Source organism: Gymnoscopelus microlampas, assembly GCF_963454915.1.
Source record: "Gymnoscopelus microlampas genome assembly, chromosome: 6".
Lineage (NCBI taxonomy): Eukaryota > Metazoa > Chordata > Actinopteri > Myctophiformes > Myctophidae > Gymnoscopelus > Gymnoscopelus microlampas.
Genome location: NC_139943.1, coordinates 3,663,061 through 3,675,099, shown reverse-complemented (window position 1 = coordinate 3,675,099; position 12,039 = coordinate 3,663,061).

The window sequence follows — 12,039 nt, the reverse complement described above, 5'->3', positions numbered from 1 at the left end:
TAAGCCAGACAAAGAGGAAGGGTAGTGTTTCCTGAAGAGGTGGGTTTTCAGCCTGCGGCGAAAGATGGGCAGTGACTCTGCTGTCCTGACATCAGTGGGAAGTTCATTCCACCACTGTGGGGCCAGAACAGAAAAAAGTCGTGACGTGTCAATAAAAAAGTCGTGACCGTTGTCAGGAACTAGGGAGTGGGAGAATTACTGTGTGTGCTATGGGGCATGTATCTGCTGTACACCTGTTTCTCAAATAAATAAAAAGTTGAAGAGAGAACATTCCAGTTATGAAGACACGTGTTATTTACTAGCAGACAAGAAGCCAGCCCAGCCGTTCAGGAGGAACTGGATGTCAACATTAGGTCATGGTGGAATGGTGATGTCTGCAGTCTTTTTCAATCATTAGGTAATGGCTCCGCCGGTGATGATGTCTGTAGTATTTCTTGAATCATGGAGTGATGGAAAGTTCTTTTGAGCGGTTTAATGTGCGCAGCGGCATGGATCACTGAGCTTCACTTTATCAATGTGACAGCACAGTGTCATGGGGGCAGTGGTGTAAAGTAACTAGGTACATTTACTCAAGTAATGTACTTAAGTACAATTGTTAGGTACTTTTACTTTAATGGAGTATTTTTCCAGTTTTCAGTACTTTTACTTCTACTCCACTACATCTCAGAGCCAAATATTGTACTTTTACTCCACTACAATTATTTGAAAACTTTAGTTACTAGTTACTTTGCAGACATCAATTATTAAATTATAAAAACATACATTTAGCCACTTTAGCCCTATTTTATACCTATAGGCTATTTGAAAATAGCCGATCTACAAGCTGACAACGCGTCGCATCGCGATGCGTTGTCAGCTTGTAGATCTGCTATTTTCAAACATGTTAGTACTTTCACTTTTGGTACTTTAAGTACATTTTGATACCAATACTTTTGTACTTTTACTCATGTAAATTCTGAATTCTGGACTTTTACTTGTAACAGAGTATACTTCTACATTGCAGTATTGATACTTTTACTTAAGTAAAACATTTTAGTACTTTTTCCACCACTGCATGGAGGCAGCCACGCACAACAAACAAAAACGACAAGGCTAGAATAATAATTCAATACGCGATTTAGGGCATTTATGTTATATATTTGGCTTTACAGTATGTCTTAAGTGTTTTGTTTTTTTCCTGAGGTGCACTTATCGACTTAGAGGAAGAATTTCTCTAAAAGCATTCTGACATCCTAACTGCCATTGTAGACAGAATATACACATAAAGTCAGATGTCCCTCAAATGAGATAATAGGTAGATTTGTTGCTAAAAATGTGTTTTCAACAAACGCGTTGGCCATGCTCCCCATCCCAGTTTACATGTACTGTACCATGGACTTCATTCTAACCTTGTATGGCGTTATTCTTCATACTATACGTAGCAGCAGCTTAATCCATAAGGTCCAGCGGTGGAAAGTAACTAAGTACATTTACTTACTTAAGTACTAGTCTGTACTTAAGTACAATTTTGAGGTATTTGTACTTTACTTGAGTATTTCCAATTTCCAATACTTTTACTTCTACTCCACTACATCTCAGAGGCAAATATTGTACTTTTACTCCACTACAGTTATTTGAAAACTTTAGTTACTAGTTACTTTTCAGATATAAATCTGATAAAAATGATATTATGAAACGTACATTAACCAGTTTAGCCCTATTTTATACCTAGGCTATTTGAAAATAGCCTATCTACAAGCTCACAACGCGTCGCATCGCGACGCGTTGTGAGCTTGTAGATCTGCTATTTTCAAATATGTTAGTACTTTTACTTTTGGTAGCCTACTTTAAGTAAATTTTATGCCAATACTCTTGTACTTTTACTCAAGTAAATTTAGAATTCTGGACTTTTACTTGTAACAGAGTATTTCTATATTGCAGCATTGGTACTTCTACTTCTAAGTAAAGATGTTGGGTACATTTTTCACCACAATGATTACAATCAGAATATAGCGCTTTGACCGTTTGGTCAAAATGGGGGTGGGCATGGCTTCTCAAAAAGGCATATCCCTTCTTAATCGTAACTCTTAATGGTAATTTAAAAAAATGAAAATGAAGAGAAAAAACACAAAAGTAATTGGAAAAAAAAACGGCCCCCTCACCCACCAGAAGGACAACATCAGTCATCAGAACCAGGGATGTGTTTATACAATGAGTCTAACATGGAGTTTGAAGTTCAATGGGCTTATAGGAGGGGGGGGGGGGGGGGGGCGTATTGAATCAACTTATAAACTGCACACACAGAAGCCTTCAGTAGACCTCAAAATGACCCCAGAATGCCTTGAGTAGGCCTTTCAATGACCCCAGCATTGTTTTAAAATACCCCTTTAACTTCAGCTTATTAGCTGTTCTCACATCTAAACAGAAGGGGGGCTTGTTAGCACTCTGCTGCTCAGATGCCAGGATTATTGATGTAAAGTTATTTCTCCTGGCCTGGCTCTCAAAGGAACACTCGCGTTGGTATTTCAGTTAAGACACAGGTCTTACACCATGCGTCTTAACTGAAACACCAACAACACGTTGTGATTTGTACGCTTATTATAGCCAGAGCCCGCACACGCACGCATGCACGCACACACACACACACGCACACGCACACAGGCGGCGGGTGAGCTTGACAATTGGGAAGGCTGGGGGTCGGCCGCGCACAAAGCGAAATCCGTGCAAAAAATGTAGCTTGTAGATCTGCTAATTTCAAAAGATTTGTATACATTTTATACATTTGAAAAATTGTGAAATGGGACATTCTGCATAATGACTACTTTCTACTTTTGGTTCTTTAAGTACATTTTGATACCAATACTTTTGTACTTTTAAGTAAAGTACTGGGCGGATTCTGGGCGGATTCTTTTTGGTTTTTGGTTACTTTATTTCGGTTATAGGGTTAGGTTAGGGTTAGGTTATTTAATTCTTATTTTTGCCTGATTTTACTGATTTATTATCAAAAAAATTACTAAATAATGCTGCGCACATATATTATATATAATTTGCACAATTCCCAGAATTTCCCAGCCTACCCTTGCCTTCATTACCCGCCGCCTATGCACACACACACACACACACACACACACACACACACACACACACACACACACACACACACACACACACACACACACACACACACACACACACACACACACACACACACACACACACACACACACACACACACACACACAAAATCGCAGTGTTTACAACTTGTACATCATTGGGGCTCCAGCCTCTCTTGAAGTTGAACGCACTATGAATGTAGCTCGTCTGTCAGCACCTCCTCTAATCAGCATCGCATCCAGCATGAGTTGTAAGGACCATGAGCGGCGGTAACGATGGCTACATCATCAACCACTTGTTCTTCTACAAGGGGACCATGAGTGGCGGTAACAATGTAATCAACACCTCATCCAACCATGACCTGTAGCTAACAACGGCTACACTGTCGCCGGACCAAAACAGCAGGTGCATGGCACCGGCACGCACTGCTGTTGGAAGAATGCTCGATTATTATTGTTTTTGTTACGTAAGTAAAAGTACCAATTTGTCTCTGTCGGGCAGAACCTCTTATCTCCATTATTCTAACCTCTTTTTTTGTAAATTAACGCCCCACTCGATCATACTAAAACAGGGGTGAGGCAACTTTGATGATGGAGAGGGCCACTATATTTACACACTCACTCCAGGGGGAATCTTTTTTCGTAAATTAATGCCGTGCTTCGCCATTTAATGTCACACAAAAGTAGCAAAGATATTTTTGCTATTTTTTTGGAATCCTGATTTTCTTTTTGCTATTTTTGAAATTGAAAAGTAACAATTTTTCATGTAATGTCAAATGCATTTAGTTATACTTATGTTAACTTTATGAACTTAAATACAAATACATTGGGCATAAAAAAGATAATACAATTTCAATACTAGTCATTAAACTAATAATATAGTCTTAAGTAATTAAAGCGGGTCATGTTTGCATGTTTGGAATTGTAACAGCTGAAATCAATAATATATCAGTATTCCGACCGCATTAAGTGAAGTGCAGGCCGCATTAAGTGAAGGCGGGGGCCATGTGTGCAAATGAAACCAAATGGACCCTTACGGGTCCATTTGGTTTCATTTGCACACACAGAGTTATGGTGGTCCTTGAAATTAAAAAGTTTGAACCACTGAGTCTACTGTACATACCAGTGTGATAAAACCGGTTTCCGGAAACGGGTCTAAATGTGATGGAACCGATTCGGGTTCCTCAATGGTTCCGGATCTCAACCCTAGTGAGGAAGATAAACAACACAGGAAGGGGGGGGGTTACTTTTGTACCTCCTCACGCCCATCAACGCATGACGACAAGTTTATCTCAAAAGCAACACGGTTTGTTGTTGTTTTTTGCCATCAAGTAAAGCATTAACACTGAGCTTTGACCCATGGTGGACTTTCCCTTTCACCAAGTCTACCCTACCTACATCCAGGCCTGGAATTTTATCATTTTTTGGGGGGCAAGGCCAGGGCAAGGCCACTTGACCTTTGGTGTGATTGTGTTTGAGGGGCACAGATGCCAAATGACACGACAGGAATGCCATCAAATGAAACACATGCTTTTAAAACAATGTATTTTTATGTATATATATATATATATATAATTTATTGTTTTTTACAACTTACCAAATATTTGTGGAAACTCAAATATTCGTGGATTCAAAAGTTGATTCACGCTTAGCCACTGGAGTTTATTTAAAAGTGGGGAGTCAGGGGGAGTTAAGAATTCAGATCATGTATTATCGTGTGCATTTGTTATGAACACGATGTTATGAATTGAATTACAAAGGACCACAATGGAACCTTATTTGTGATATCCTTTTAGACTTAATGTCTATCAATCAATCAATATTGCAAAAAACAGACAATAAAGCCTGAGAGTTAGGCTATACTTAGCTGTGTGTTGGTGTCAAGCACCAAAAATAGCCGATCTACAAGCTCACAGCGTGTCAGAGGGTTACAGTAAGTATAAATCAGGCGGACGGAAAAGACACTTCCCAGGGCTGTCAGAGTGAAAAGGTCAAAGGTCATAGCGAAATGAATGGAGGGAAAGCTGACCTCACCAAGGACCCATTCAGGGACAACTTCCTCTTTCAAGTGTTTTCACTTACGTATACAGTGGTGGAAAGTACCTAAGTACATTTACTCAAGTGCTGTACTTAGGGCTACAACACTGATGATACGTCCCAGTTGCATCCATGTGATGTTCTTCTTTATTAGTTATTCTATTTATAGTGGCTCATAGTGACCCCAACATAATCATATTTGAACTGGGGACCCCCCATTTTGTTTGACTCCGCTCCACAGACAAATATTGTGAAAATAGCAGATCTACAAGCTCACAATGATGCGACGCATTGTGAGTTTGTAGATCAGCTATTTTCAAATGGCCGAAATGTATACAGGGTTGAAGTGGTTTTGTAATAATAATCAAAATCTACAAAGTTTTGTACATACAGTATGAGATTTCCACACAACAGAGACGATATAGTGGTATATCTCATTCTCAATTAATGAAAAAGTATATATTTTTTCCAGCCCTGAGGACGCTTGCAGATTCTATACGGCCCAGGGCTTCTTTCCTAAAATGTATTATTTATGGCCCGTCAGTATACAGTCATGTGAGACTCGTACATTGACATTTTAGTGTATTGAAATTAACCTGGACAGACAGGCTATTTCTCAGTAGAATTACTTGTTCCCTGTGTTGTGTCATTCTTAAGATGTGAAAGAAAGGCCATTTGTCAAAAGTTATTCTGAATAATATCATCTTTATTTTTTTTCGTGTGGAGGGCGATATGAAATACACAATGCGTGTTGTTTAAATGTTTAAAAAAATATTCAAAATATTTCACATTCATATCGAGATTTGAAAATAGCAGATCTACAAGCTTGTAGATCGGTTTAAAGTGCTCATGTGGCCTATAGTTGCTTTTTTTTGGGGGCTTGTTTTCATAGACCTGGTTGCTTATTGCTCTCGCAAAATCTGGCAACACTGCCAGATGGTCAGCTGCATACTTTACCACAGCACTTTGTGAAGCACTACATTACATCATGCAGTAACCGGGCCATATTGTACCACACTGCAGGGCATTCATGGGCTGCTTGAAGTCTTTCACTTTGAAATGTTTGAATTTGAGGTTTTCTGCGAATCATTTATGTCTCCAGTTTCATGAACTCTCAAACCTTTCAAATCTGTTGTATTACTTTGAATAATTCTCATGACAGATGCATAAACGCTGTGCCAAAACATTCCAGATAAACTGATCTTTTACAGGAAAAAGTGTTTTTTTTTTTGTCCGTCAACATTTATAAGTAGTGCTATACTACACATAGGCTTATGTTTGTCAGCTATACATTAAAGGCTGACGTGAAAAACAACCTATCCTTAAATGGTAAATGGTGCATTTATATACCGCTTTTATCCAAAGCGCTTTACATAGGTTGTGCATTACATTCACCCCATTCACACACACACATTCACACACCGATGGCGGAGGAAACCATGCAAGGCACCAACCTGCTCATCGGGAGCAATTAGCTGGTTCAGCGTCTTGCTCAAGGACACTTCCACACTATAAGCCCAGGATCGAACTGGGAACCTTGCGGTTACCCCAGTTCACCCTACCCGGCCACTCTTCCCCTGAGCCACTGCCGCACCAGTCTATCCTAAACCCACAAGACCTGGAAGGCATCTGTGTCACTTTACATTTCTTTGGCTATTCAAAAATAGCAGATATGCAAGCTCATAGCGTGGCACCGTTTTTTTTTTTTTTTCCAAAAAACTGTTAGGATTTAGAAATGTTTTAAGAATGGCCTCAGGTCTCAAAGGGTTAAGGTCTCATACTGTACTATATGAGACTGTGTGGTTTCATTTGGGTCCATTATTACACTCTGGGCCCTATTTTCGCCTTACCCACCATTATCCCTAAACTTTTTTTGCCAAACATTTTCAAATAGTTCAACTAGCCGATCGACACATTGTGAGCTTTTTGAACCATTTGAAAATGTTTTTAAAAATAGTTTAAAAAAATGGCAAAGAAGTTTAGGGATAGTGGGTAAGGCACTGGCAAAAACAGGGCCCTATATTACAGTTAACCCATTAAGACCTGAGGCCGATTCCACTAATCTTTTTCGTGCCAAGGACCCCCAAAATGACATACATTTGGCCACGGACCCTCATCTGAAAATGTCTCGTGCCAGGGACCCCCAGAAAAGAAGATTTGTGTTAAAATTATGCAAAATTATTCAAAATTGTTCAAACGCTTTCAAGATTAAAAAAAAAAATCGCGCTGAGCTTGTATATCTGCTATTTTTGAGAAAAACTATTCTAAACCACAGTTTTAAATCCTGTGAGTTTTCTGAAAAACTTATGTTGCTCTATAGAGATAGTGGTATATCTCATTCTCAATTAATGAAAAAGTGTATATTTTTTCTTTTTTTTTTGAGGAATGAAATCATACAAAAATAAGAGTGGAAAAAGGCCGGTATGCTCCTTTAAAAGGAGGCCTGAAGCAAAAACAAAACAAATATGTCCTCTGAGGTTTGCTAAGTGGGACAGCTGCTTCTGCAGCTGGTGAAATGTACTGCGTATGCAGCCAAACACATGCAATACGTGCATATCAGCTATTCACCCAAATTACAGACATAGTTGTCTACTGAGGTACAAAAGCACTTTCAGTGTGCGTGGATGGCAGCAATATTATTCGGAATAATATTCCTTATTCTTTATTATTATTTTTTTGGATCCTCATTAGCTTCCACAAAGTGGTCACTAGGTCTTCCTGGGGTCCAAACAATTGTGACACCAAAAAAAACAGCTCTATAACTAAAGGCAAAACAGACACAAGAATTGCAAATAGCCTGTGAAGTCACTCTGCATATAAAACGAAACAATAATAACCAATATGATCACGGTTCAGAATAGTGGAAAAACAACATGGGATTCATCAATTGATGTTTAACCCATTAAAGACCGGGAAAGCATCTGTGTGCCATTTTAGATTTATTTGGCTATTCAAAAATAGCAGATATACAAGCTCGTAGCACGAAACTTTAAAAAAAAAAAAGTAAAATGAAAATTTGTGCAAAATCTTTGAATATACATTTTTTAAAGCGAACATTTGTAACTCAAATCTTTGCTTCTGGGGATTCTACAAATGTCTTCTAAATCCTAACAGTTTTTTTTTTTTTTTTTAAACATATGTTGCTATGATATCAGTGGTTCTCAAACTTTTTCATGTCAAGGACCCCCAAAATTATATGTATTTGGCCGCGGACCCCCATCTCAAAATATTTTATTCCAGGGACCCCCCCAGAAGCAAAGATTTGAGTTACAAATGTTGTTTCAAAAAATGTATGTACTGTACTCAAACATTTGCACCAATTTTCACGATTCTTTTCAAAAATAGCAGATCTACAAGCTCGTAGCGCGGCACTCGGTGCCGCGCTACGAGCTTGTAGATCTGCTATTTTTGAATAGCTAAAGAAATCTTAAAAATGACACAGATGTGTTCCCGGTCTTAATGGGTTAAGTAGACTAACTTTTTTTTTTCTTTTCTTTCTTTTCTTTTGAAAGAAAATCTACTTCTGGCGTGTCTGACATGTATGTGTTGAAGAAGCTCTATAAAGAACAGTTCTCAGCGTACAATTTGTCAGTGGTCCTTGGCACCACCAGATGATCTATGTGCTCACTTGACAAGTATTTTATAATAAATGGATTTATAGAAATTCCATATCATTTTACACCTCACTTTCCCTCCCACCCAGCATCCACGTGTCTGTCTCCTGCGCTACACACGGAGCCACCAGCTGCTTATTGTCACCTGACAATGAGGAGGACGTAATAATGATACACTTTAATGAAATAAAATGTTGTCCAATCTGTATGGTAGAGTATGTAATAATAATATAATACAAAATAACGCATACAATTGGGATGGTATTTAGATGGCGTCAAAGGCCATGTCTCACCTAGACACAGGATGTGACACGAATTCTGACCTGATGGTCAAGATTCAATTTATCCCCTGAGCAAGCAGGCCAGGCTCTATTAGCTCAATGGTGAGAAAAAAAATCAGTATGTGCGCAGGAAACCGGGTTCAAATCCAGGGTAGAAGAGGGAAGTTACATAGTGCAGCTTTAACTCATTTAGCTGGGGGAGGGGGGGGACCCCCTGGAAACCACTCGAGGGTCCCTAGAAGGCACCCGGACCCCACTTTGAGAACCAGTGCACTAAGGACATTAGCAGAGGCCAGCGGTACGGTAGGTCCTACTGTCTGGTTCCTGTTTATCCCTTTAAGACCAGGAACGCATCCTTGTGTCATTTAAAAAAAAATAGCAGATAAACAAGCTCATAGCGCGGCAACGAGTGCCGCGCTATGAGCTTGTAGATCTGCTGTTTTTGGAAAATTCTGGAAAATGTGTGCAAATCTTTGAATATATATATATATATATAAAAAAATGCTATTCAAAAATAGCAGATCTACAAGCTCATAGCGCGGCACCGAGTGTCGCGCTATGAGCTTGTATATCTGCTATTTTTGGAAAAATCTTGAAAATTGTGTGCAAATCTTTGAATATATATATTTAAAAAAAATTAAAGTGAACATTTTTTACTAAAATATTTGCTTCTGGGGGTCCCTGGAACAACATATTTTGAGATGGGGGCCAAATACAGATCATTTTGGGGGTCCTTGACATATAATATCAGTGGTTTGAGAACCACTGATATTATAGCAAAATGTTTTTTTTTTTCAAAAAACTGACATTTGTAGAATCCCCCAGAAGCAAAGATTTGAGTTACAAATGTTCACTCTAAAAAAAGATATATATGCCAAGATTTGCACAAATTTTCAAGATAAAAAAAATAGCAGATCTACAAGCTCATAGCGCGGCACTCGGTGGCGCGCTATGAGCTTGTAGATCTGCTATTTCTGAGCTTGTAGATCTGCTAGATCTGATAATCTTAAAAATGACACACAGATGCGTTCCCGGTCTTAATGGGTTATTACAGTAAACATAACTTCTGTCACTTATTATCGCCGTCACAGTCACGCGTAACAGAGAAGCTACAACACGCCAACCCAAAGATAACATGTGGTCTAATGTTGTGGAAAGAATGTTCAATGGAATGGAGCAGTGGTAGAAAGTAACTAAGTACATTTACTCAAAAGTACCGGACTTAACCACTTAAACCCCATTATGGTTGACCGGCGGAGTCCCTCAGGGATCTATGCTAGTGTATTTTCAGTTTTCTGTGATTCTGTGGGATTCTGAAGCTCTCTCTGAAAATAGACAGTTTTTAGGATTTATTTGTAGTAATAGTGTATTTTTCGGCACTATTTATTTTATTCTTCTATGAATTTCTGCTGTCTGCTCCTAGGAGAAACATCATTTATTTTTTTTGGGGATGGAAAACAAAATGACAAATAAAGCATTCTTGATCTCTTCAGATACAGACATTTGTAGGTTTTTCGGTTCTCGCCTCGGAAACCGCTGGTCCGTCCGAATTGCCGTTGGACGGGACACACCTCGGGGTCATATGAGACACACACGCCAGGTTTGAGACCGTGTGGTCGGACGCTTTCGGAGTTATACCCGCCACATAGTGACAGACAGACACAGATTTGGTGAATTAATGGCAGTGATTTGTAACTAAAGTACATGTACTTAAGTACAATTTTGAGTTACTTTCACTTCACTGGAGTATTTCCAATTTTCAATACTTTTACTTCTGCTCCACTACACCTCAGAGCCAAATATTGCACTTTTACTCCACTACAATTACTTTGTAGATTTTGATAAATTATTACACAACATACATTACCCACTTCAGCCCTATATACATTTTGGCCATTTTAAAATATATTTTTATTTTAATCTTATACATTTGAAAACTTGTGAAATGGGATATTTATTTTTATGTATTTATTTATTTAACAGGGACAGTGCACATTGATCAACATGTCAGTTATTCACATCCACGTAAATGAGCCAGAGTTAGCCAGAGTTGGCTAATTTTCATCTGTAGTCCCTGAGCAGGCTGTTAAAAAATGGTGGCATAGTTATCCATACAAAAACAGACATCAATACAGTACAAGACAAATAAACATAGTACAGAAGACAACAGTAAAATATGAGAAGAGACACCAGTGATTAATGGAGCTGATAATTACCCATGATTACACATTGGTTAGCTTTAAGCCATCTGTTAAGGTTGAATTTGAAGGTTAGATAGTTGGTGATCTCTCTTACTTCGGTAGGGAGACTGTTCCAGTGATGGGAGGCTCTAACAGAGAAGACTGTTTTACCAAACACACTCTGTCTGAACGGTACCTCACAGTCTCCTCTGGTAGTTGCCCTTGTTGTTCTGTCACCACTTTCTCTTCGCTCTATGAACTGTTTTAGTGGTGGAGGTGCGAGCCCATTTAAAACCTTAAGAATGAGACAAGCATCTGCAAAATGTTTAAAGCCATCGATTCAATTCATTCTGCATAATGAGTTCTTTCTTTAAAGTACATTTTGATACCAACACTTTTGTACTTTGCAGTATTGACACTTTTACTTAAGTAAAACATTTGAGTACTTTTTCCACCACTGATTAGTAGAAGGATGCACAAGGCAAATGGACATAAAATCATCGGTGATGAAAGGAACGCGACCTGGACTATATGGGCTGTTTCACAGCGTCGGGTCAGGTTAGCAGTGTGCTGTTCACATAGGGGGACGGGTTAGGGTTATCCTCACTCAGGATCTGAGGAGGTTAGGATTAGGATTAGAGAGGGATAAGCGGGTCTGGGTTTGTGATAACTGTCCACTGATGCATGCTTCTGCTCTGCTGGGCCTTTCATCTCAAAGATCTGCCTTCATGCGTAACACAACACCACAAGGCATGGGGTCTTCAACTTTTTTTTTTTCAGGCCCAAGTACTAGCCTGGGTGCCAGCCTGCTTCGCTACGTTCGGCGGATTTTTTT